The 26993-nt window shown below is 38.0% G+C and overlaps 1 long non-coding RNA gene across 1 annotated transcript; it reads right to left on the bottom strand.

The window, feature by feature from the left end:
- Positions 1 to 5269: 5269 nt before the first annotated feature.
- LOC118833084 lies at positions 5270 to 5820 on the bottom strand. Its single transcript, XR_005009278.1, has 2 exons — positions 5717 to 5820; positions 5270 to 5568 (listed from the first exon to the last, which is right to left on the bottom strand). It is a non-coding gene; the product is annotated as an uncharacterized LOC118833084 (long non-coding RNA).
- Positions 5821 to 26993: the final 21173 nt, after the last annotated feature.

The following is a 26993-nucleotide window of genomic DNA, read 5'->3' as shown; positions in this document are numbered from 1 at the left end:
TGAATTAACACTTGTACCAGTAATAATATTTGTTGCTCTCAAGGAATTGATTTCAAACACAGCCAAGTGAATTTTCAACACTTTGATGTCTACTTTAAATGGTTTTCCTTTTAATAATGAAAGTTAGAAGGTAAACTTCATTACAGCTTCTTCTGATTGTGCTAGTCCCCAGTGCTGTGAAGAATGTCTGGAGTACCTGTGAAGCTGTTAGTCAGTATTTCTAATATCATCATTTGGCAATGTTTAAATTATTCATTGCAACTATCACTTAAAATGTGGTATCTGAAATAATAGGGCTTAATCATTTGAACATATTTCTGAATATAATATATTCTACTTACTACCAATCTAATAAAAAAATCAAGTGGAACTAGAAGATGTAGCTAAATAAATTGAAATTGAAACAATTAAAATTGATCCAGTACTGGGTGGTATAAGATGGTTCGTATACGGTATAGGAGATGCTATCCCAATACATACTATTTATGCTGAATTATATATGCATCTCACTCATTCTTCTTATGATCTGCAAAGATGTTAGCTAATATTAATTTCTTACAAATCTTTTCTTAAATGATTGACATCCTTGAAGAATTTTCCTCATATTCTGATACAGTTCAGGTAAATTGACCAACTCTGAGAAAGTGCAAAATTTAATAAAAAATACATAATAAGCATTTTGGAAACTGAATCACTTAAAAGTGAAGTTTCCTGACAAATGATATATTAAAGGACTTGGCTGGTCCTCCCAGGCCACTGATTCAAAATGCCTTAATTTGCAGAAGAAAACACTTAAGCAAAAACAAAGGATCCAAGGTAGTTTTTGAATTCAGGTATTTGTGATTGGATTTCATGTTTCAAGGCATCTTTTCAGAATTTCTGTGACTGAAGTGTAAGTATTTAGTCTTAATGGGTTTTCTTTTTTGATTCCCACACACACTAAAAATTTTAGACCTTTAGTATTAGAAGTGGGGGTGAGTTTATCAGAGACACTAGCTGTAAAATTGTTTCTCAGATTTCTGCTTCCCTCCTAATCTTGGTTGCATTGGCTTTGTTTGTCCAAAAACTTTTTGAATTAATGTAATCAAAATCATCCATTTTGCACTCATAATGTTCTCTATCTCTTGTTTGGTCATCAATTCTTCCCTGCTCCACAGATCTGACAAGTTAACTATTCCTTATTCTCCTAGTTTCTTTAGAGTATCAGCCTTTATGTCTAAATCATGTACCCATTTTGACTTTATCTTGATATAGGGTGTAATATGTCAGTCTATACCTAGTTTTCAACTTCTTCCAGCAGTTTTGTTTTTAAATAGTGAGTTTTTTATCCCAGAAGCTGAATTCTTTGGATTTCTCAAACAGTAGATTACTATCGTCATGGACTATTGTGTCTTGCATTCCTAACCCATTCCACTGATCCACCACTCTGTTTCTTAGCCAGTACCAAGTAGTTTTAACGATTGCTGCTTTATACTGTAATTTAAGGTCTGGTACGGCTAAGCCACCTTCCTTTGCATTTCTTTTCATTAATTCCCTAGATATTCTGGATCTTTTGTTCTTCCAGATGAGTTTTGTTATTCTTTTTCTAGCTCTATAAAATAATTTTTGGTAGTTTGATTGGTATGGCACTGAATACTTAAATTAATTTAGGTAGAATTAACCTTTTTATTATATTAGCTCAACCTACACATGAGCAACTGATATTTTTCAAATTATTTAGATATGACTTTATTTGTGTGAAAAGTGTTTTGTAATTGTGTTCATATAATTACTGGGATTTGTTTTGGCAGGCAGACTCCCAAATATTTTATAACGTCTATGGTAACTTTAGATGGAATTTCTCTTTCTATCTCATGCTAGTGGACTTTGTTAGTAACATAGAGAAATGCCAATTTATATGGGTTTATTTCATATCCTGCAACTTTGCTAAGTTTGTTAATTATTTCAAGCAATTTGTTACTTGATTTTACTTGATTCTCTAGGATTCCCAAACTTTACCATCAATCATCTGCAAAGAGTGATAGCTTTGTTTCTTCTTCTTTTTCTTATCTTATTGCTAAAGCTAAAATTTCTAGTACGATATTGAATAACAGTGGTGACAGCAGACATCCTTGTTTCACCCCTGATCTTATTGGACATACTTCTACCTTACTCCCATTACATATAATGCTCCCTGATGGTACACACCCACACACACCCACACACACATACACACATATATATTTAATTTTGAGTTCCAAATTCTCTACCTCCTTCCCCTCACCCCTGCTTGAATAGGTCAGAAATTTGATATAGATTATACACATGCAGTCATGCAAAATATATTTTAAGATTAGCCACATTTTAAATAAAAGACAGGTTTTAAAAATCCCTCCCAAAAGGTTTTTTTTAAAAAAGTACGCTTCATTCTGCATTCAGATTTCATCAGTTCTTTCTTTCGAGGAGGATATCACTTTTCATCCTAAGTCCTTCATAATTGTATTGCTAAAAATAACAAAGACATTCATAGTTGTTCTTTGTACAGTATTGCTCTTAGTGTATATAGTATTCTCCTGGTTTTCTCCTGGAAATATATCTACATACTAACCATAAATGAAAAAAGAAAAATGCCCAAGAAAAATAAAGTAAAAAATTATTTTAAAATCTGCATGCAGAATGAGTCAGTTGTGTCTGGAGATGGATAGCATTTTCATCATGAGTTGTTCAAAACTGTCTTGGATCATTATATTGATCAGAGCAGTTAAGTCTTTCACAGTTAATCAACTTTACAATACTGCTGCTACTATGTACAAAGTTATCATGGTGGTGCTTGCTTCACTTTGCATCAGTTCCTATAAGTTGTCCTAGGTTTTTCTGAAACTATCTTTCTTGCTTGTCATTTTTTTTTCTGTCACAATAGTATTCTGTCACAATCTTACACTGTAACTTGCTTAGACTTTCCCCAATTGATGGGCATCTTTTCATTTTCCAATTCTTTGCCTCACAAAAAGAAGTTTATAAATATTTGTGTATATAAAGGAATTTTCTATGTTGTTTAATGACTTTGGAATACAGAACTCATAGTGATATTGGTGAGTCAAAGGGGATACCCAGTTTTATAGACCCTTGGGCATACTTTCAAATTGTTCTCGAGAATGGTTGGTTCAATTTACAAATCCCTCAGTATTGTTTCTGTGTCCAACTTTTTCCACAACCCATCAAGAAATCATTATTTTCCTTTTCTGCATGTTAGCCAATCTGATATTAGCTAAAATTCTGGCTCAGAATTTTAAAATTTGCATTTCTCTAATCAATAGTAATTTAGAGCATTTTATATGATTGTAGATAGCTTTGATTTCTTTTTCTGAAAACTGTCTGTACATATCCTTTGATTATTTTTCCATTGAGGAGTTACTCGTGTTTTTATAAATTTTGCTGTTCCTTAGGTAGTTGAGAAGTTATGCCTTTGTCAGAGAAACTTGCTGCAAACAACTTTCCCCCCGTTTTTGATTTTTCTTTGAATCCTGGCTGCATTGGTTTAGTTGGTACAAACCTTTTTTAATATAATGTACTGAAAATTATCCATTTTATTTCTTTTGATCCTATCTCTTGATTGGTCTTAAATTCTTCCCTTATTCATATATCTAACAGATAAAACTTTTCTTGCTACCCTAATTTGCTTTTAACATCATTCTTTATGTGTAAATCATGTTCCTATTTTGACCTTATTTTCATATACAGTATCAGATGTTGGTCTACACCTCGTTCCTCCTAAACTGCTTTCCATTTTTCCCAATAATCTTTGTCAAATAGTGAGATCTTGTCCCCAGAGCTTGGATCTTTGGGGTTATCCATCACTAGATTACTCATTTACTATTGTTTATTTTGCACCTAAACTATTCTACTGATGCACCACTTTGTTTCTCGGCCAGTACTAGATTATTTGGATGACCACTTGGATTCCTTGGATGAAGCCACCTTCCATCACATTGATTCCCTTGATATTCTTCTCACTTTTTGTTCCTCCAGATGAATTTTACCCCTATTTTTCTGACTCTGTAAAATAATTCTTCAGTAATTTTATTCATATGACAATGCATACATAAATTAATTTAGGCAGAATTGTCATTTTCATTATATTGCGTCAGCCTACAAATGAACAATTAATATTTCTCTAATTGTTTAGATCTGTGGTTATTGTTGTAAAAAAAAAAGTTTTGTTGTTTTGTTCATATATTTCCTGGATTTTCTTAGGAAATAGACTCCCAAATATTTTATGTCATGTACAGTTATTTTAGGGCATTGGTGGCACAGTGGCTAGAGTGCTGTTCCTAGAGTGAGGAAGACCTGAGTTCAAATGCATCCTCAAATACTTAGTAGTTGTGTGACCCTAGGCAAATCCTTAACCTTGTTTGCCTCAGTGTTCTCACTTGTAAAATGATTTGGAGAAGGAAATGGCCAACCACTCCCACATTTTGCCAAGAGAGCCCCCAATGGGGTCCCAGAGATTCAGATGTGACTGAAACAACTGAGCAATAGCTCAATTATTAAAATAGAATTTGGTGGACTTTGTTGGTACTATATAGAAATGCTAATGATGTATGTGGGTTTATTTTCTATCCTACAATATGGATAAAGTCATTCATTGTTTAAACTAGTTTTACATTTGATTCTCTAAGTTTTCCAGTATATTGTCTGCAAAGAATGATAGTTTTGTATCCTCGTCACCTATTCTAATTCCTTCAATTTCTTTTTCTTTATTTGTTACTTGCATTTCTAGTACAGTGCAGAAGAATAATGATTTTAATTTTGTCTTGGCAACATCTCAGTCTAATTTTTGATATTTATTTCAAAAACTTCCTTCAAAGAAAGGTCAGCCATTTTCTTGCATTTATTACCCACAAATTTTGCTCCTCTGAATAAGCAAGTTTAACACTATGCCTTGGGTCAAGGTTTAATTTAGGAGAACTGAGTTCAAAAGATCCCATTGAATACAATTAAAGAGGCAGAGACAAGACATTAAAAGTAGTACTACTTTTACAAGTAGTAAAAGCAGGGACTCACCTGAACTCTCCCAAATTCCCCTCCAGGGACAGCCAAGTTGCACAGTAGATAGAGCACTGGCTTTGGAGTTAGGAAGACCTGAGTTCAAATCTGGCCTTAGACACTTGACACTTCCTAGCCATGTAACCCTAGACTGATTGCCTCCCCACCCAAAAAAAATCCCCCCCAAACACCTTTAAGATAACCCCTCAAAATGAATTCTTAAGTCACAAGACCAACAAAAGGATGAGATGATACACCTTTTTTAGCTCAAGGAAACTTAGAAGGTGAGAAGGAAAGGTCTGTCTCACTAGAGTGAGAGTGGAGTGCAGGACACCCCTGAGAGCCAGCCACAGACCTAAGGGGCTACTGAATTGACAGCTGTAGTTTCCAGGGATCTCAGCCCATAGATGGTAAGGGAGTCAGACAACTGCTTGGGAGGAGATTACAGGGGATCTTTTGCTGGCACTGGTTGCAGGTTACATTGCTGATATCAGGTTCTGGGTCACAGTCTTAGGGTGAGGCCAAGCACTACCACAATAGTACCTGAAGAAACAGGAGAACAAAAACCCTGTTAAAAGTTTCAGTGCTGAAGAGAGTTCTTGTGGTCTTTCATGAACCAGAACACAGGTTAGGAGAGCAATGGCTACACCTCTCCTTAGATCATACAACCTTAAAAGAACTAAAAACTTACAAACCCACAGAACTAGCTCTTCAAACAGGAGCATGATAAACCTGAAGCTTGGGAGAATCCTCTTTCTACCCAAGGAACAGAGCCCAACTTCAACACAAAATTAAAAGTCAAGAAATAGTCTGTAAAAAAAAACAAAAAAAACCCTCACCATTGTTACAGGGAAGATCAAAACAAATATTTAGAAGAAGACTACAAAATCAAATTGGGCAAGTGGAAGCTAATGACTCCATGAGACATCAGTAAACAATGAAACAAAATATAAAGAATGAAAAATGTAAGAAAATGTGAAATATTTCATTGGAAAAGCAATTAACGTGGAAAATAGATTGAACACATATATTTCAAGAATTATCATACTACTTAATAATGAAACCATGATTTAAAAAAGTAGTCTAAACATCATATTTCATGAAATTATCAAGAAAAACTTCCCTAGAACCAGTGGGTAAAATAGACATTGAAAGAATCCATCAGTCACCTCCTGAAAGAGATCCCAAAATGAAAACTTCCAAGAATATTGTAGCCAAATTCCAGAATTCCCAGGTCAAGGAGAAAATATTTCCAAGCGGTCAGAAAGAAATAATTCAACTATCATGAAGCCATAGTCAGGATAACACAAGATTTAGCAGCTCCTACATTAAAGGATTGGAAGGCTTCAAATATGACATTATGGAAGGCAAAGGAGCTAGGATTATGACCAATAATCACCTACCCAGAAAAACTGAGTATAATCCTAGAGGTTAAAAGATGGATGTTTAGTGACATAGAGGACTTTTAAGCATTCCAGATAGAAAGAACAGAGGTGAATAAAAAATTTAACAAACACAAACCTGAAGAGAAAGGAAAATGGTAAAAAATGAAAGAGAAACCATAATGAACTTGATAACCTTAAACTTCTTAAATTCCTGTGTGGGAAGATGATACAAGTAACTCCTAAGAACTTTACCTTTATTTCTACACTTAAGAGGAGTCTACATAGGCATGAATGTGTGTCCATTATTGTGCCAGCAGTGGCATGAATATATGATGAAGTAATGGACACAAAAAGACAAAGACATGGGGCTAGGCGAGTCATATAGCCAAGCTATAGATTGATTTTAATGCAGTTACTGACAGTATTTTACACAGGTTAATTGCTGAGTCATCCAGACTTCAAAGAAGAGTACAATAAAGCATTGGTTAAGTTTTTTATCTCCTTGTTCCTAGGAGTGAGACACTATTTTTCCTCAAGGCTAACCAAATTGAAACATTTACGTTCTCTCACATATAGATAACCAGGCTGAAACATTTCTGTCATCTCCCATGTAGATAATCAGCTACAAAGGCAGGTTTTCTTTGCCAAGTCTTCTTATCCTAAAAGTGGCCTTGCCATGAATAGACCCATTCTCAATTGACCCTGCCTTGCAGAGGTCTAAGGGCCTAGACAGGATATAGCTGGCTCCCCACATCTCCCCTCTTTTTATTCTGTAATTTTAAGTGGCTTAAACATAGCGTTCATTATCCTAAGGACACAAGGTAGACAAAAAATCAGTATGATCAAACAAAGGATATAAGATAGTGTATGGAAAATAGTCAAAAATACCTTATTAAATGGGTTAATTTTTTTGAAAATATCGATAATTGTTTTAATACCAGGAAAAGGGGCGTTTCACTATTTCAGCATTCCAATTAGTCCTCCCTTTTCTCTTTTGTAGACACTTCACCATTATAGATAGATGTGAATTCTTCCCCTTAACCATCAACCATTCAAGTAAATATGTTAAGAATTTATCGATGCATTGACAAATCAAAGGGGGCAGTCCCTTGTATGAATACAGATACATAGACTCAAAAAGAAATAAAAAATGCAGTTGTCTTTTTAAGGTTCAAAAAGTCTTTACTTATGCAGCTCTCTGGCAGGGAACATCATCAATGCAATCTTCTGGTCCTTGGTATTTGTTCCAGCCATCTCCAGCACAGCCTCTTCTTCTTATTGTCTTCTTATAGGAATCAGCTTTCTGTCCATTCTCCTACAAGAGTGAACTTAGCACAATTTTAAATTACCATTTCTAATCCTTATAACCCTGCTCATTTTTACAAACTCAAAATTTGAACCATGGCCAATTGTCATATATAAGAAATTCATATCAGAAGCCAGCATCTTACACTTTACATTCATCCATTATTAATTTCCTCACTAGGAGGATGAGATGTCACTTAAGGAATTAATAACAGGCTTCAGTACATACCTAAGTACATTAAATTGTCAAATTTTAACTCAATGCATATAGAATCTTAAACTTTTAGTCATGTTTCCTTGACCGCATTTGCAAAGTAAAGCACAAACCTCTTTCTTTTGGCATCATTAGTTGTAACAAAACTTTAGACAAGCATGATATTAATCAAATAACAAAATAACATTGTCACATTGCTTAAGGAACATTTACAAAGTGAGCATTAAGTGGCTCACATGCATTTCTACCCTTGTTCATAAAACTTTACCAAGGTGGTGAAAAAGTCCTTAAGTAACACTAATTCCAGAGTATTGTAACAAACAAAGTTTCTAGTTATTGCAGGATTCTTAGATATCACAAATTTTCTTAGTCAAAAAGGTGTAACAGAATCTCACATTGTTAGCAGTAAGAGACTGATCACAGAAAAAATACTACCACTCTTAGAATCCTTTTTATCTATTGTACATAAACTTGCAATTTCTCAGCAAGCTAAGTTTATTGTTTAGGACCTACATAAATCAAACAAGTTCTTTTCCGGGGCTGATGAACTAGCCCATAGATATGGTTTACAGGGGTCTTGGCAATTTTACAAAATAAGGAGAAGTAACATGGATCTCAGGAAGGGGTTAATAGAAAAGCCTTGGGCCTATCTGCTATCTTTTGCCTTTTCTCTGAGCACACTTATTCAAGGTCGAGGCTTTCTAAAAATCATGCAAAGGATTTTACAAAACTTTTCTTCATAAAAATATTTCTCTTTCTCAGAAACAGCTTACAATTTATCCTGATATTATTATTAATTCCTAAGTATTGAACAATTCTTAAATTTGATCACCAAACCTTTTCCACATAATTGAAGAGAAAAAAAGAGAAAACTAAACATAGTTTTGTAAATACTAGACTTAAGCTTAAATAACAATCTCACAAATTTTGTAAATGATAGCAAAACAATTAAAGACAAAATTTGGTAATTTATGAGTTCTTAAATTACCAAACTACAAAATATAATTATAAAGACATGGTCAATTAGAATGACTTAAAAGTTTTCTAATTCAGTACAATTCTTAGCCTAACAACATTTAGATTATAAAAGAAATTGCTTTTCTAACAACACAGATGATACAGTTGCTTACCAAGTTATACAATAAGGAAAATTTTAGAAATATAACAATATCATAAACAAGTATCATCTATTTAAACTTCAAAACCAAAACCAATTAATTACCATTCCAGTGGCTTTGCCTCAGTCAGATGTGATCCCAAATTGCCTGATACAGAGAATCATTCACCTCACATTGAAGAAAATTCACATAAAATTAATGAATATGAAGCAATTTTATTCAACCTATAAAAATCTATATTCAAATAGCATTTATTTTATGCCAAGCATTGTGCTAAACACCTTTATAATCATGCGATCTTTGTAATATCCCTGTGAATGAATTCCACCACCATCCCCTTATTGAATAGTAAAATTAAAGTAAATAGAATTTTCTTGGGGCTATATAGTTGATAAATTTCTCAATGCCAGATAACAATATGCACCTTTTTATTATTCAAATATGCATTTCTAAGTTCCATTTACGTTTTTCTTGAGAAAGTTTTATAAACACTTTGGAATCACCTATTATAAGCAGTTCAGTTTAAAATGTGCTGGGCTAATATTCTAACTACTTCTTTTGGCCCAGGTAAAAAGGAAGCCTAAGGAATTTGAACCATTGCTGACAAGGTACAGTCAGTTCCCCCTCCAGGCAGAGGAGTTTGACAATTAATTGAACATTAATAATAATAATAATTCACAATAACCAATATCTTTACCATAGCTAATATCCCTATTAGATTTAATAGAACCTACCCATGAATCTAGCCTGAAAGGTGGGAGGACATGATTCCTTCTATCTCTCTAGAGCTTTAATGGTTTTTAACACTAAAACAGTAATCCCAAGAAACCTAGTTAACAATCTTACAAGTTTCATAAGTGCTGGCCGAATTGTTTTAGCTGTGACCTTCTGTTAACTACAGGTAAAGGTAGGAATACCTAGTTTTCTAAATGGCAATTACAAAGCACAAGACAGGGTTATCAGGGCTGAGAAGGTAACTTAACCAGTTTTACACAATTGTTTTCATTGTTTAGTTTCAACAAAATTCAGATTAAAAATTTTTTTGTCTAACACGATTTTCAGCTCACAACATTCACTCAAGTTTTACAATATAGGAGAATTTTACTACAATTTAGAAGTACAATAATAATACAAACAGAAAACTTTCAGATGACATTAATTGCATTCCCAAATCATTACATATATTGGGCTTACCAAGCATAGAGGCTTTTCTTCTCTCCCCACAGTTGCAGAGCTTGACTGTGGACTGGGGTGGTCGAGCCAGAGATTTGGGAAAGGGGAGGGAGACTAAGGACCGGGGAGTGCTGGGAAGCTGTAGAGTCCAGCACCTGAATTAAAGGTCTGAGGAGTCATTGAGGAGGGTCCCTGAGGAATCTTTGCTTCCTAATAAGGGTTGCTGGGCTTTGGGAGACTTGGAGCAAAAATTCCACATTCCGGTGGTGTGGGAGCAAGGACTTGAGGGCTTGAGAGGAGAGGTTCCTCTGCTTGCCTAGAAGTATGGACATCAGAACGCCCAGGGGTCCAGGGCTGTTGTCAGTGGGGTATGAGAGGGCAACAAAGCAGCAAAGTAGAGAACAGGGAGTAGAGCTTTTTTGCGACACGTATTTTAATTTTTGTAGTTTCAATGATTATAATTTAATTTACATTGAGATTTTAGGTGAAAAAAAAACATCAAAATATAGGGCCTAAATAAGAAAAAGCAGCTAGTAAGTGGGGCAATTATTTTGAAAAGGAGCCAACTCTCTATTGTATATTCACAGCCAAATCACTCTTTAAACTTTCCAAGTAGCCAACTTAAGAAGATCACAGAAAGCTAGAAATATCTATTGAGATAATTCCTATTCTAAGAAGTATTTTTGTTTCTCAGGAATATAGTAACAATCTTTCCAGTTAAATATGTTCAGATTGGCTCTCATTCTCTGCTTTTATTTCTCTATTTTGGAAGCTTTAAGCCACTTGTTTCAAACTCAAATAGGAATGAGGGTCACTAAATTGCACATAAGGATCTCTGTAGTTGTATATAAAAAAACTACTTATTAACTCTATTGATTTATTTAATACCTTTATGTTATTAAATATTTTCCAATTCTGTTTATAAGATCATTACTAAACTTTTTAATTCTACAAATTGGGAAAGCACATTCTTGATTTTTTAAGTCATTTTTCCAGTTTTTTTATTTATACTAGTCTCATGGTGATTCTTATTAAGCAAACAAGAAATAAAACATCTTTGTATATGCTTGTGACATTGAGCTGGAATTCGGAACCCCCCAAGAATCTACAGATAGATTGGAGGGGGATATAGAAAAGATATATATCTTTTGTCATTTAAACTGAATTTTCTTCACATTCATAAGTGTATTATTACTTTGAAAAAGGTTTCATATGCTTCACCAGACTATCTATGGTTAACAGAATCCGCTAAATAATTTTTAGCCGCTCTAACATTTGTTGCAGCCCTGGCTCAGTCTGAGACAGGTGAAAAGATCTTAATGGTTCTAATTTTAACTCCAGTAAATTTTACTTCTGTGTTCACTCCTTAAAAACTTTTTTGAAAGTGAGAACCTTGAATCCTCCAGTCAAGGTGAGTGGGACTCTGGAAAAGATCCAGTGGCACCTTGTCCCTTCTCCCCCATGCTGGGAAACTCAAAGTGTCTCTTTTTCAGATCTATGCATTTTTTGAAATTGCCTTAGTGCCAAATAGCATAATAAATTCTGACTTTATCTTAAACATCAAATTTAGGACTAGCACATTTCACTTAACTCTAAGGGGAAAAGATCCCCGTTTTCTTTCTTATCTCTCTTCACTTTCCAAATTTGGCCAGAATTGGAATGAAGGGAGAAAGAGAGCATTTTCTTATTTCAACAACTTCCACAACAAAGAGTCACATAACATATTCTCTTCACACAGAGAGACATAACACAAAACAGATACAGACAGAAAATGACAGGACCCACAAAAGGGATTTCTAGAAATCCGGCATTTTTCTTTTCCCTTTCTACTTTGGTAACTCACAATTAGCTAGTCTGTCCCCTAGTGGGTTATTGTCATCCATCCCTGGGCTGAGGCTCACAAAATCTCACCCCAACCCCAATATCATGCTTAACGGATCTATGTACCATAGGAACTTTTCCTTCTGCAGTAAGACATATTTTTAAAATGTTCCATATGGAAAAGGCTGACATTGGGAAGTGTTCTGCTCCATCTTCCCTTAATCTTTTACTCATTTGTTTTTCAGTAATCACCCATCTTTCTAAATCACTTGTACCTTCTTGTTTTTGCTCTTCTGTTATACAAAAACCTCTTTCTGTTGCAATTTTTCTTAATACTTGCAGATACAGATCCCTATGCTTAAACTGTATCTACCCCATGGTTAAATTTTCTAAATCTACTTTTGTAACTCTCTAAATCTCTAAAATTTCTACAATCCCCCAGTAAGCCTAGTGATAATTAATCTTCTTACCCCTTACGTGAAGCGGCTGCACAGCCTGTATCGGTAAGACGTTACTCCATCCGGACTTCATGTCCCTGTTCCCAGCGCCAACCATACCAGCAGTCGCATAAATACATGATGAAGTAATGGACACAAAAGACAAAGACATGGGGCTAGGCGAGTCGTATAGTCAAGCTACAGACTGATTTTAATGGAGTTACTGACAGTATTTTATACAGGTTAATTGCTGAGTCATCCAGACTTCAAAGAAGAGTACAATAAAGCATTGGTTAAGTTTTTTATCTCCTTGTTCCTAGGAGTGAGACACTATTTTTCCTCAAGGCTAACCAAATTGAAACATTTATATTCTCTCGCATATAGATAACCAGACTGAAACATTTCTGTCATCACCTATGTGGGTAATCAGCTACAAAGGCAGGTTTTCTTTGCCAAGCGTTCTTATCCTAAAACTGGCCTTGCGGTGCATAGGCCCATTTTCAATTGACCCTGCCTTGCAGAGGTCTAAGAGGCCTAAACAGGATATAGCTGGCTCCCCACAGAGATACAAATAATGATACTGTCAGAAGGAGCCTGTAACACATTTCAAAAGATAACCAAGTCTTGGAAAGAAACCAAAGACCATCGGGACACAGGTGATATTTTCCCTCATTGTTGCCCACTGAAGGCAAAGGAGGCAGAAGAGAAAAGTGGTCTTGAGGGGTGGTGGATGGTTAAGAAGACAGGATTTGGAGAGCAGAATTTGGATTTCTGGACCACAGCTTAAAATATTGGCATGTCACATTACTGGCCAAAGATGGAATGCACATAACAGAGGTTGTTAACAACATATTTATCTTTGCAACCAAGGGAGCTTCACAGTGAAAAGGATGGGGGAGGGGGAAGGAAGGATGTTTCTCCGTTAGGTTAGATACCAGAAGGAAAAGGCTACACCAGCAAAGGAGAGCTATTAGGGACACATAGGTTCACAGGAGATAAAACCCAAGGAAAGGCCTAGCAATAAAACCCATGGCCTCAACCATCCATACACAAATGTTCAAAGTTTAGGCCATAAGCAAAAACTAGAATTCCTTCAACAAGTAAGGAAATTTGACCACACAGGTATCACTCAACCTGGTAAGATGAAACCCAAGACTAAAATACTCTGAATGAGCATACTGTATGCAAAAAGAAGACCAATAAAGAGAAGGGCTTAGAATGACATTATATATTGAGAAGATGCTCACTGGAAAAAAAATCAGGAATCAGAAGGGGAGAGAGTATTAGATGAAGATCAGTGGAGAGAGCAACAGAACTGATCTTGTCAGTGGAGTATACTACAGATCATCTGGACAGTAAGATGAAGAACATGAAGTGTTTAGGAGAAAGATCACAATCCAGGCATAGAAGTATGACCCAGTAGAGATGGGAAACTTCAAATATACAGACATCTGCTGGATCTGTCTGCTGAAAGGAGAGTGACTAATACTTTTTTGATGTGCTTTAATCGCAATTTCATCCCACAAAAGCTGAAAGAACCAATAAGGAGGTCTGGATCTGATTATCACTAATGAGGAGGAATTGATTGTCAGGGTAGACATGATGGGAACCATGATGGGTAGGAACCAGTCCCTCCAGGATTTGCAATAGAGAAGAAGAAGAATCAATCAACAAGCATTTATTAAATACCTACTATGTGCCAGAAACTCTCTTGATGTTACACAAAGTTTGGCCTGCACCCAAGATTTTGGTAGAGTAGGTTTCAAAGGGTACAGAGGATCCAGATTCTGCCACTTACCTGTGTTACCTAGGGAAAAATCACTTAACCAACATGGATCTCAGAGAGGAGGCCCTCATTTGGAAAGGGAGAGGGTTATAATAGCAGACCTCTAAGGACCCTTACAGCTTTAGATCTCCAAACCTATGACCCTACATGGAGAAGTAGGGTTGCATGGACAAAAATGCTACAAGGCAAGAAAACCCCCAAAAGTAGTCATGAAGAATTGGGCACAGCTGAAACACTGTTGAACAACAAAAGTTCAGTTGAATGCCAAAATCTTCAAGAATTTCTAGGCAGCTTAGCTCTGACAATGTGACTACCAATGTATAACAATGTGTCAGGCCAAGAGAATTGTAGGGAGGAGGGCTGGCATCAAGCGTGATCTTGGGAGGCAGAAGACCTGGGCAGGAAACCTGCCTCTGTGTAAGCTAAACAAGTCATTTCCTCTCTCTGGGTTTTCCTTTCCACCTCTTTAAAATAAAGAGGTTGAGCTGGATCATTTCCATCTCTGAGTCTTGCATTCCTAAGTAAAACCTTAAAAAAACTGAGAATTGAGAGAAGTGAACAATCAATCCTCATCATCTCCTTGGGTTCTCCATAGATGTGTCACTGCTCTTGTGAAAAACTCCCATTCTCCCATGCCATGGTGAGTAACAGTCCCTAGGGTCCCTCTGCACAAATACATCTTCTGTCATGAAGTGCTTTGGATAACCTCATGCCTGTGTTTTCTTGACAGATGGGTATTTTTAGCTAAAATGCAAAGTGAAGTGAGCAGAGTCAGGAAGACATTGTATGGAAGTATAGATGCATCTTTTCTTCACTGACTAAAGTGTATGTTAGAACCCCATAAGCAAAGAGATTTCTCAGCAAGTAGGAAATAAATCATGGCTCAAGATTTATTGAATATCTAAATAGATCATCTTTGTTGACTGTCTAGCTGCCAGTGGAATCTAGAGCACCCAAGGCAAAGCTGGCTCTCCTAGGGTATCAGTCAGAATTGCGTCAACCCCTGGGAGATTTATGGTTTGGGTAAAGCCGACCTCAAGGGCTGTGGCTAATGTGCCTGGCCTGCCTTCTATTGGGCAACACACTCTTCATTACCTAAAGGCCAGACCAAGTGTTAGAATTGTGCTTGAAATTTTTCACCCCACCTCCCCTACTTACACACACACACACATCATAGGAGAGTCAATGACAGTTCCTTAAGCCCATCCCCCCCAGTCACAAATGCCTTTCTGAGAAGCCATACAGTCCTATCTGTAATGCTGCAAGCCAGTTTTGTATCCTTAGAAAGGAGTCCCAAGTGATAACAATTTTGGAAGCTCTTGACAACTACTTAGAACTAAAAATTATAAGGCATGCATATCATCTGTGGCCAGAAATGAAACTTCAAAAGTCCCACTGGCAGCTTTCTTTCATGGATTGAAGGCTTCCTAATGTACAGGCAACCTTTGAAAACAACATTAGGAAGCCTTCAATCCATGAAAGAAAGCTGCCTGTCCACAGAACACGATCAGAGGGTTTTCCCAAGCTATTTCTGCTGTTTTGTCTGAGCTTCCAGTGGGACTTTTGAAGTTTCATTTTAGCATCCACATCAGCATACTAATTCTACTCCATGTCCTCAAAGGAGGGATGGCCCAAGAGGTACTTAGGAATTCCTGCCCAGCCTGAACAGCGGGCCACAGACTGCCATGGAAAGGAAAGATACCTTCCCAAATGTTAACAACACCTTGGGTAAAAATCCCAATTGCCTTATCCTAGTTAGGGTGCTGACAAATGTAGTGATAATAAATAAATATATAAGCATTTATTAAGGACCTACTATCTACCGGGCACTGAGCTGAGTGCTAGGGATACAAAGACAAAAATGAAAGAGTACCTGTTCTCAAGAGCTTACAGTCTATCACAATTACTGACATTTATATTGTGCTTAATACACATTATCTCATCTGAACTCATAACTGTCCCATGGTGGTTATGATCTTTTGGGGGTGGGGGAAGAGAGAGTCTTAGAACTGTAGTTTCATTGGTATAAGCAACTGTCAATGAAAAAACTCCCCCAAGTAATAGCACTACTAGGTCTGTATCCCAAAGAGGTTTAAAAAAGGAAAAGGACCTATATGTAAAAAATATTGATAACAACTCTTTTGTGGTAGCAAAGAATTGGAAAATGAGAGCATGCCCATCAATTGAGGAATGGGTGAAGAAGTTGTGGTATATGATTGTAATGGAATACTATTGTTCCATAAGAAACAACAGGAAGAATGATTTCAGAAAACCTTGGAAAGACAAAAAACTGATGCAAAGTGAAGCAAGCAGAACCAGGAGCACATTGTATATAGTAACAGTAATATTGTATGATGATCTACTATGAATGAATTAGAAACTCTCAGCATAACAATGATCCAAGACAATCACAAAGGACTCATGATGAAAAATGCTATCTGCCTGCAGAGAAAGAACAGATGGTGTTTGAATGCAGATAGAAATATACTTTTTTGTTACTTCATTTTTCTTGCATTGTCTTTTATCTGTGTTTTCTTTTACAGTATTGCTAACATGGAAATATGTTTTGCATGATTGCATGTGTATAACCTATATCAATTTGTTTGCTTTGTCAAGGAGGGAGGAGGGGAAGAGGGAAGGAGAGAATTTGGAACTCAAAATTTAAAAAAAAATGCTAAAATTTTTTACATGTAATTGGAAAAAAATAAGTATTTCAAAAGAAGTAAAAACTCCCTCCACTGATAAAGATTAGCACCTTCTAGGTAAGTTATGATCTTACAAAGTGCCTAGACTAGTGGTGTCAAACTTGAATGGAAATAGAGACCACAAAACCATAAGGATCCATGAAGGCCGCATTTTGACTTGATTTTAAAATGTTGTATCATCTGTCCATCCTTTCAGATTATTTGAACCCCAGTAATGTCCAAAGCATTCAAACTGCTTTTGCTCTTTGCTAAAAATCCCCCTTTCTGTGTCAGCAACTCCAAGACCAGATAAGATTGACAAGGCTATCTTTTGTGTTGGCGAGGAAGTCTGCAGTCAGAACAGTGGGCTAGAGAGACGTTTGCATCTTGTGATCATAATCTCAATTGCCTTATTTACCTAAGAACTTCCTTTCTTTGATATGGAGATCATAAATTGCAGGTGAGTTTGGTTACTGAAACCTTGACTTTCTTGTTCAAGCCAATCAGAAGCTTTCTTCTGATTCCATGATCATGCTCCGCTATCTTCAAAGGAATAAAACTATATGAATTTTTATCACCTAGCCTGTTGTCTCCTTTAACCAAACTTCCCTAGGATGACAGTTATGGTGCCGTGGACTCGGATGGAAATGATGGAACCGGGACAAAGAACTGCAGCCCAATCTTGCCAATGCTAGACTTCGGCGCCTCAGGATTCATTTTTCCTGGAGTCTTAACCTTGACAAGGTGGGATGAGTTGTCTCTATTCCCAGCTTCCAAAAGGACTCCCACTAGTTGGGTTGAAGTCCAAAAATTCCCTTTAAGCTAGCTTTGAGGGCGGGGACCAATAAATCGCTTTGGATTAATTCAGTTCCCTTTGCAGATCGATCTTTGAAAATGAGTTGGGAAAATTTTTACCTTGGGTTTGCTGAGATGGCTGAGCGAGAACAAAAGGCAGAAGGCTTTTTCCTTAAGGTTCACCAAGCAACTTCAGCACCGCCCCCTCCTTCCCCAGTACCTACTAATTCCTGCTATCCTCCCCTCCCCTCTTCTCCAACAGCCCCAGCTGTTCCTTCCCCTCCAGCCGTTCCTCCTCCTTCACTCCCTCCACCCTATTCCTCACACTCTTCCCCTCTCCCTTCCCTTAAAGGCTCTGATTTGGGGGAGGATAAATGCACCTTGTCCTTACTCCTCGCCTTTCCCTTACCTGCCCTAGCCCTAGCCCTAGGGAGGATAATATTGTACCACTGCTGCCACTGCCTCCTTTCTTCCTCCCAACCCCTTTTCCCGCTTCCCTTAAGGGCTTTGTTCTTGAGGAAGACAGCTACACTCTGGATGTAGGTTATGGAGAGTTAGAAAAATCAGGGATGCCAAGGCTTCCCCCAAAAAGAACCCAGGGGTGCTCTTAGTAAAAATTGCAAAATTCATCCCCAACAGATCTTAGATCTTTGCAAATTCCCCTCAACCCCCTTTCCTCAGAATAATAATAATAGCCAATTCATGCTAATTCCTTCTCTGTTGCTGAGCTCAGTTTGTATTCCTCCTATTAATTGTCATTTTTGTCTTCCAGTGTGTGTGTGGGTGTATGTGCTGTGAAATGAGTGTATTTTGAAATGCAGGCAACCAGAGATTTCTAAGGCTGCAGCTAAGGAAACAAAGACTCTTTTCCTTTTAATTTCTGGTCTGGCTAACCTGGAATTACAGTGGAAATAGAGCTAAAACATTTTAACAGATTCTGGGATTTAATCATTGAAAAGTTTGGAAATTGATTAGTTGGAATTTTGGGAGAGAGAACCCCTGACACTATAGATCACTCCAGGAACTCTCACTCATGCTAAAACACCCCCTTCTAATTCTAATCATTTATCATTCCCCACTCCCTCCTCAGAGTTAAGAGGATGTCTTGGTGTGGGAATTTTTAACATCCATTAGGGTTTTTGTAACTCCTCTCATCTCCAGGTAAAATTGTAGGGAAAATTTAATCACCTTTCCCCACCTGGAAAAAGGAGGGGAGGCTCAGCAATTCACAGGCTGTCAAGAGCTTTGTAGCCCATCCTTTTTGGCAAAGCTTGGAAATGTCACCCAGGTCCTATACATTTCACCCACCCCTGTCCCCAGCAGCTGCAGGCTGCCCCAGGCTCAGTAAATTCTGCAGTCGTGGAGGAAGGGAAAGGTGGATGGATCTGGCCTATGGCTGGCATTCCCTAAGCTCTGCCTCCAAAAATTGTCTTCACTGAGAAACCAGTTTCTGCTCTAGGTAAACTTCATGCTTCTCTGTCCCTGTTGCAAAACTGAATTTTATTTCTGTTTGACCCATTTCCTGATTTGTAACGGAAAATAATAATGGTTGTTGTTATGGGATCAAGATGATATAATGATAGTAAAATGCTTAACATAACGTCTGGTATATGTTAGACATAACATTGTCATTATCTCTCTAATATAAATGTAACTGTCAACTTTGGAAATTGTCTTTAAATACCAAAAATAGTAAGTTGAATAATTTCTAGATGTGATAATCTAAGCTTGTTTCAGGGAGGATGTCAGCAGGGGGTCAGAGAGGTTTTGGGATGTTGAGGCTCTATGTTGTGATATTCTGTATTGAATGTTTTGGGTTCCTTGCTGCTATGATGAAGTGGACCGACTGGCTGTGGGAGCTGAGCTTTTGATTATGGGATACGGTTCTCTGGTGTCTGAATAAATGGTTTATTTCTTCTACCTTCCAGGTGGAGAGTCTCCTATACTTTGCGAAACAGAGCTACATAGACACTTTGATAATCATTATCTACATTGTTATTATTGCCTTACTGTTTCAATACCTAACCTTTATAAGGGAAATTTGATAATAGATAATTATGCATATAGTTATAAACATGTAACCAATAACCATTCCCCAATAGATCATAGGATTTGGACAAAACAGCTCTCAAAGGAACTGCAAAGTATTTACAACCACATAAAAATACTTCAAATCATTACTAATAAGAGAAATGCAAATTGAAATAATTCTGAGGTTTCACATCATGCCCTGCTTATTGGTAAAAATGACAAAAAAAAGTAGTATTGCTGGAGGGATTGTCAGGAGATAGGCAGACTAATACATTGCTGGTGGAGCTGTGTTGTGGTATAGTTATTTTGGAAAGAAATTTGTAATTTTGCATAGAAAGTAACTAAACTCTCCTTACCTTTTGAACTAAAGACTCTGTAATTAGATTTATGCTCCAAGGAAGCCCTCATTAAGAAAAAAGTTCCCATATGTTCCCAAATATTTAGAGTAGCTCTGTTATGATAGCTAAGAAGTGGAAACCAAACAGATGACTATCGATTAAGAAATGGCCAAATAATTGTTGTACATGAATGTAATGGAATACAACTGCACTGTAAGAAATGACGGGTCTGATGAATACAGAGAAGCATTGGAAAGATCCTACATGAACTGCACAGTAAGAACAGCCCAAACCACCACCAGAAAAACCCAACCCAACATAAACAGTGATAACAATGTAAATGGGAAGAATGACGCAACAAAGAATCAAGAGTAAATCTAACAAAATAATAAAGCTCAGACAGGACAAACTGGAATGAAGCGGTATGAGAATATACCCCCAACCTACCCCTTGGTGGAGGTGGGAGGTCCACAGGTATTACACATTGCACATGTTTTTGGACTCTCTCAATATATCAGTCAGTTATGCTGATGTTGTTTCTTCTCGAAAAACAAACACTATTTGTCATATGAGAGGGGGAGGGATGCATGGGATTCTATGGTGATGTAAGAAAACAGCAATAAAAAATTAGTGAAAAAAATGCAAATTCAGTCTCATGGGATGAAGACTGACCATGAGTACAATTTAATGAGAGGTGATTAACATAATGGGGAGAGAGCCAGCCTCAAAGTCAGGAAGACTTGTGTTCATAGACTTATTGAGGTTTAGGGACACTGGGACCCCAAAATAGCAACATGTGGGTCCTACCCGAAGGAATTCAACCCAAGCCTTCTTTCAGCCAAAAAGAAGGTTTATTAAAACACCAAAAGCAGGTGGGAATGATGCTAAAAATCTGCAATATTGGCTAGACTGAATCTCAAGCATTGGCTAGACTCTTTGGGAATATGAGCACCTTAATGGAGGCAAGATGGATCTTATATACAGAAAGACTGTGAGAAGGATCTAGGTTGTTGTGTGTTTGTTCTTTGTTCTCAAAGAGGACCATGACATCAGGGAAATGATGCCATGACTTGCAGTTGTTAAACCTGAAAATTTGGTTGAAGGAAACAACAGAGCTAGATGATAGAAAAATCCATGTTGTTTATTATTTTCCCTTAAAGCATAGCGGAGCTAGCTTACTTGTACGTACAAGGAGTCAGAGTATAAACTCTGGCTGCCTGAACAAAGCAATGAGAAAACTTATATACGTTATTTCAGCAGAGCTAGCAAGCCTGTATGACCTCATTTTTATGACCCCCATGTATGTTTAACCATGATACAAGAAGAGGATTTTCCTTAATGGAATAGAGTTGTAAAGGATGTTGACAAAAGTCAGTTGAAACTACAGCCCAGCGTCTCTGTGTCTCATTACATTCCATAACACAGTATATACCTGTAGAATATTAAGCAAGGTAATCTCTCTTGGGGTTAGGGTAATGTCCTTAATGATCTGGCCTTGTTGACAGAGGTAAGGGTATTGCCTGAGCAAACTTTTAGAGAGAACAAAGAAGCCCAGGTCCTGGATCTTCATCCAGTTACTCATTAATTCAGGCTCTGGGTCTGGTTCAGAATTAGAAATGATATAAAATAGTATAATATTTTCCACACAGTTAACTTTGATTTGAGTGAGGGAGGGCTGTTGCAAGGTCACCAGCCTCACTTTCTCCTCCAGAGTTATCTGTGTCCAGTGGCCTGATATTCACCAGAATGACTGGAGGATAGCCCAGGATACACTGGGAGACCCTGACCCTTTCAGGCTAAGGTTTTTTCTGGTTCTCACTTTGAGTGAGGTAACACCCATTCAGTGAATAGGCCTCTTTAAGAACTTAATACAGGGATGGCCCTTTCAGTTAAAACTCAGGAAAAAAAATCAAACTGGGAGGGGAAGACCCTCAGGGTTCCTGGCCAAAAGAGGGAAGGATCTAGGAGTGGCTAAGTACTCTGGGGTGACTGTTAGGTAACAGAGAAGGGCAGGGAACACCAGGGACCTGGACCAAGAGAGAATGGGGTCTAGATAGGATCTAGGTTGGGAAGGGGGGAGGGGGGCTATCTGGAGGTAACAAACAATGGAGGGCTGGGCTAGGTTAGGGGTAACTGAGAATTGGAAGATCAGGCTTGGCTACAATGAGAGGATTACTGAGGTGGGTAGATGCCTCAGGAAAACTCCAGAAACTACACGCTGTGGGAAAATTCAAAGAGAGTTCTGGATAAAGTTCAAAGAAGAGTTTCCAGAGCCCATAAACCAATGGGACCCAAATTCTTTTGGGATAAGAGGCAAAGGTCTCAGCTTGGGCCCATACCTGTCATCCTGACTCTGGCAAAATGATTCTGTGACCTGAGATAGAGAGCTTAACCTCTCTGTGCCCCAGGCAACTAAGTGGCAGAGAAAATGTATCCTACCTGTGCTGTGGCTTCCCAGCCCTGAACTGAACAGAACAAAGATTTGAAAGGATCTGCCATAGAATTTAAAGGCAATGCTTAGGTTTTAATTATTATATAAGCATTTGTACTCTGTGTTTCCAGCTTTGCCTCTCCCCTCTCCACTTAATCAAATGAAAATAAAACCTCTCCTTACAAACATGCATAGTTCATAAAACTAATGCCCCCATTAGCCATGTCTAGAAAGGTATGTCTCTTTCTGCATTTGACTTAATCCCATCTTTGAGGATAGGTGAGTGCTATCATTCAACTTCAGTCTTTCAGACTTGGGGTTTATCCTGGCCCTTGTCAGTGTTCTAAAACGATATAAATGAGAGCTATTATTATTATCACTGGTGCTGCTATTTATTATTACTACTACTGCTGCTACTACTACTACTACTGCTACTAATACTACTACTACTGCTAGTGCTTCTTCTACTTACCTGCCAGTAGGTCTAATATAAATAAGCCCTTTCTGCAAATACAAAATTGAGTCTAGGAAAAAACCAGTCTTCCTTAAGGGGCTTGTTCTAACTAGGACTACATCTGCCTCTCAGACTGTGTTGAAGAGGGTACCACAATCTTTCCTCACCACAGAATTTCCCAATGCTGGGAAAATCCCTCCACTTCCTTACAAAAGGAAAAGAAAAGGCTGAAGAAGAAAAAAATTGCTGCCTACTAGTTGAAATAGACTTTCCAAACTCAATATGTTCGTAACTAAGATTCACAAGAAACCATCATTCCCCTAAAATTCTTCCTTCTTCTAATTTCCTTATCACTGTATGGGTTAGTACCATCATTTCAGCCACCCTGAGCTACATCCTGGAAGACCTCAACTGGTAAGAGAGCCTCACCAGAACCAATGCTCTGCCTCATTTCCTAGTTACCAATTGGAAACCATTCTCTGTCTGCCATTTTTCAAATTTCCCTGAGTTCTGGTCTCTTATCTCACTAAAATGAATGGAAGCTGGGGGCAGAGCCAAGATGGCGACTGGAAAGCAAGGACTTGCCTAAAGCTCTCCCCCAGGACCCTCCAAACACCTATAAAAATGGCTCTGAACAAATTCTAGAACTGCAGAACCCACGAAATAGCGGAGGGAACCAGGACTCCAGCCCTGGACAGCCTGGATGGTGGCTGGATAAGATCTATCGCATGGAGCTGGGAACAGAAAGGAGCAGAGCCCAGCCTGAGCCACACCCAGACCAACGAGGCTAGGGGCTGGGTAGAACAGGCCCTAGAGCCCTGAATCAATGAGCTGTGGCAGTTACCAGACTTCTCAACCCACAAACACCAAAGACAACAGAGAAGGTTAGTGGGAAAAATTGTGGGGACACAGTGAAAGCAGTTCACATTTCAGTTACCACCCCAGGGGCAGTGGAGGTGGTGCAGCTCTGTGGACAGAGCTATAGCTGCAGTTGCTTCCAGCACCAGGCCCACCTGGTGGGAGGAATTAAGTGGCGGATCAGAGCAGGAGTGCAGAGCCTGCTTAAGATCTCAGTCACGATGGGGGTTGGTGATCCTTGGGGGAGGAGAAGCGCTAGTGTGGCAGAGTTTCCTATGTAGAAATAGCTGTGAAAACAACAGCGCAGCCCCTCAAGCTTGGGTCAAAGTACTCTCTACTCTACAAGCAGTCATAATCTGCCGAAAAAGTCAAGGGTGAAGTAGTTGCCTGGGAACATGGCCAGGCGGCGAAAATGGACTCAGATTCAGACTGAGACTTTGGAATCTTTCTTTGGTGACAAAGAAGACCAAAACATAGAGCCAGAAGAAGTCAACGAAGTCAAAGAGCTTACATCAAAAGCCTCCAAGAAAAACATAAACTGGTCTCAGGCCATGGAAGAGCTCAAAAAGGATTTGGAAAAGCAAGTTAGAGAAGTAGAAGAAAAATTAGGAAGAGAAATGAGGGTGATGCAGGAAAACCATAAAAAACAAGTCAATGACTTGCTAAAGGAGACACAAAAAAATATTGAAGAAAATAACACCTTCAAAATAGACTAACTCAAATGGCAAAACAGGGCCAAAAAGCCAATGAGGAGAACAATGCCTTGAAAGGAAGAATTAGCCAAATGGAAAAGGAGGTCCAAAAGACCACTGAAGAAAATACTACCTTAAAAATTAGAATGGAGCAAGTGGAAGCTAGTGACTTTATGAGAAATCAAGATATGATAAAACAGAACCAAAGGAATGAAAAAACTGAAGACAATGTGAAATATCTCATTGGAAAAACCAGTGACCTGGAAAATAGATCCAGGAGAGATAATTTAAAAATTATTGGACTACCTGAAAGCCATGATCAAAAAAAGAGCCTAGATATCATCTTTCAAGAAATTATCAAGGAGAACTGCCCTGATATTCTAGAGCCAGAGGGTAAAATAGAAATTGAAAAAATCCACCGATCACCTCCTCAAAAAGATCCCAAAAAGAAAACGCCTAGGAATATTGTTGCCAAATTCCAGAGCTCCCAGATCAAGAAGAAAATACTGCAAGCAGCCAGAAAGAAACCATTTGAGTATTGTGGAAACACAATCAGAATAATACAAGATCTAGCAGCTTCTACGTTAAGGGATCAAATGGCTTGGAATATGATATTCCGGAGGTCAGTGGAGCTAGGATTAAAACCAAGAATCACCTACATAGCAAAACTGAGTATCATGCTGCAAGGATTTTCAATATGGATTTTCAATAAAATAGAGGACTTTCAAGCTTTCTCAGTGAAAAGGCCAGAGCTGAATAGAAAATTTGACTTTCAAACACAAGAATCAAGAGAAGCATGAAAAGGTAAAAAAGAAAGTGAAATCATAAGGGACTTACTAAAGTTGAACTGTTTTGTTTATATTCCTACATGGAAAGACAATGTATATAATGCAAGAGACCTCAGTATTAGGGTAGATGAAGAGTATATCGACAGAGGACACAGGGTGAGTTGAATATGAAGTGGTAATATCTAAAAAAAAATCAAATTAAGGGATAAGAGAGGAATATATTGAGAGAGGGAGAAAGGGAGAGATAGAATGGAGTAAATTATCGAGCATAAAAGTGTCAAGAAAAAGCAGTTCTATAGGAAGCAAAGAGGGGGCAGGTGAGGGGGAATGAGTGAATCCTGGCTCTCATCGGATTTGACCTGAGGAGGGAATACCATACACACTCAATTGCGTATCTTACCCCACAGGAAAGAAGGAGGAAGGAGATAAAAAAGGGGGGACGATAGAAGGGAGGGCAGATGGGGGAGGAGGTAATCAAAAGGAAACACTTTTCAAAAGGGACAGGGTCAAGGGAGAAAATTGAACAAAGGGGATTAGGAAAGGAAGTGCAAAAAACAGTTGTCTTTCACAACATGAGTACTGTGGAAGCATTTTACATAATGATGCAGGTGTGGCCTATGTTGAATTGCTTGCCTTCTTAGGGAGGATGGGTGGGGAGGGAAGAGGGGAGAGAATTTGGAACTCAAAGTTTTAAAAGCAGGTGTTCAAAAAAAAAGTTGTTTTGCATGCAACTAGGAAATAAGATATACAGGCAATGGGGCATAGAAATCTATCTTGCCCTACAAGAAAGTAATGGAAAGGGGGATGGGGTGGGAGTGGGGTGACAGAAGGGAGGGCTGACTGAGGAAAGGGGCAATCAGAATATATGCCATCTTGGCATCAGGAGGAGGGTAGAAATGGGGAAAAATTCATAATTCAAAATCTTGTGGAAATCAATGCTGAAAACTAAATATAAAAATCTTAAAAATGAACCCCTTAGACTTCAGTCTTAGAACTTCTGGAGAGATGAGAGTATAGGAGGCAGCAGGGTGGCCACGTTGCTGATCTTCAAAGGTACAAAAAATTCCCTGAATGTCACAGTCAGAAATACTAAGGTCAAGTTCTGCCTTGGAAACTGCTTTTGGCTTCAATAACTCACTTCTTGGGGAGAGGCTTGGATGTGATGGCCTGGGGTGTTCTTTCTAGCTATAGGTTCATTAATATGACATTTGGCAAGTCATTCTATTTTGCTTGGCCTGTTTCCTCATCTGGATAATTGGAGAGGGGCAGGGGATAAAATACAGGGGGTTCCTAAAGTCTGGACACATAGGCAATTGGCAGCAATGTGAAGTTATTGCATCGAGTTCACATGAATCTTGCAAAGCACATCAATCTTTGCATCACAAATGATGAAAATAATATTGAAGATGTTATTTGTTAACATTCCAATTAAATAAAAATTTCATTCATTTCATTTCTTGAAAATATTCATTTTGGCTTATGTGTCCAGTCTTTAGGAACACCCTGTAGATGGCCTCTGAGGTCTTTTCTAAGACTTTGATCCTGTATTAGGGGCTTAAAGTAATGAATGGGTAGAGAGGGAATTGGGGCTGAACATGTAGACCACATATAAAAGTGCAAAAGTAGAGAGGGACAGCTTTGCTCAGAATGAAGGTCCA

Source organism: Trichosurus vulpecula, assembly GCF_011100635.1.
Source record: "Trichosurus vulpecula isolate mTriVul1 chromosome X unlocalized genomic scaffold, mTriVul1.pri SUPER_X_unloc_1, whole genome shotgun sequence".
Classification (NCBI taxonomy): Eukaryota; Metazoa; Chordata; class Mammalia; order Diprotodontia; family Phalangeridae; genus Trichosurus; species Trichosurus vulpecula.
Note: the sequence above shows the minus strand (reverse complement) of the source record. Positions and strands in the feature narration are given on the sequence as shown.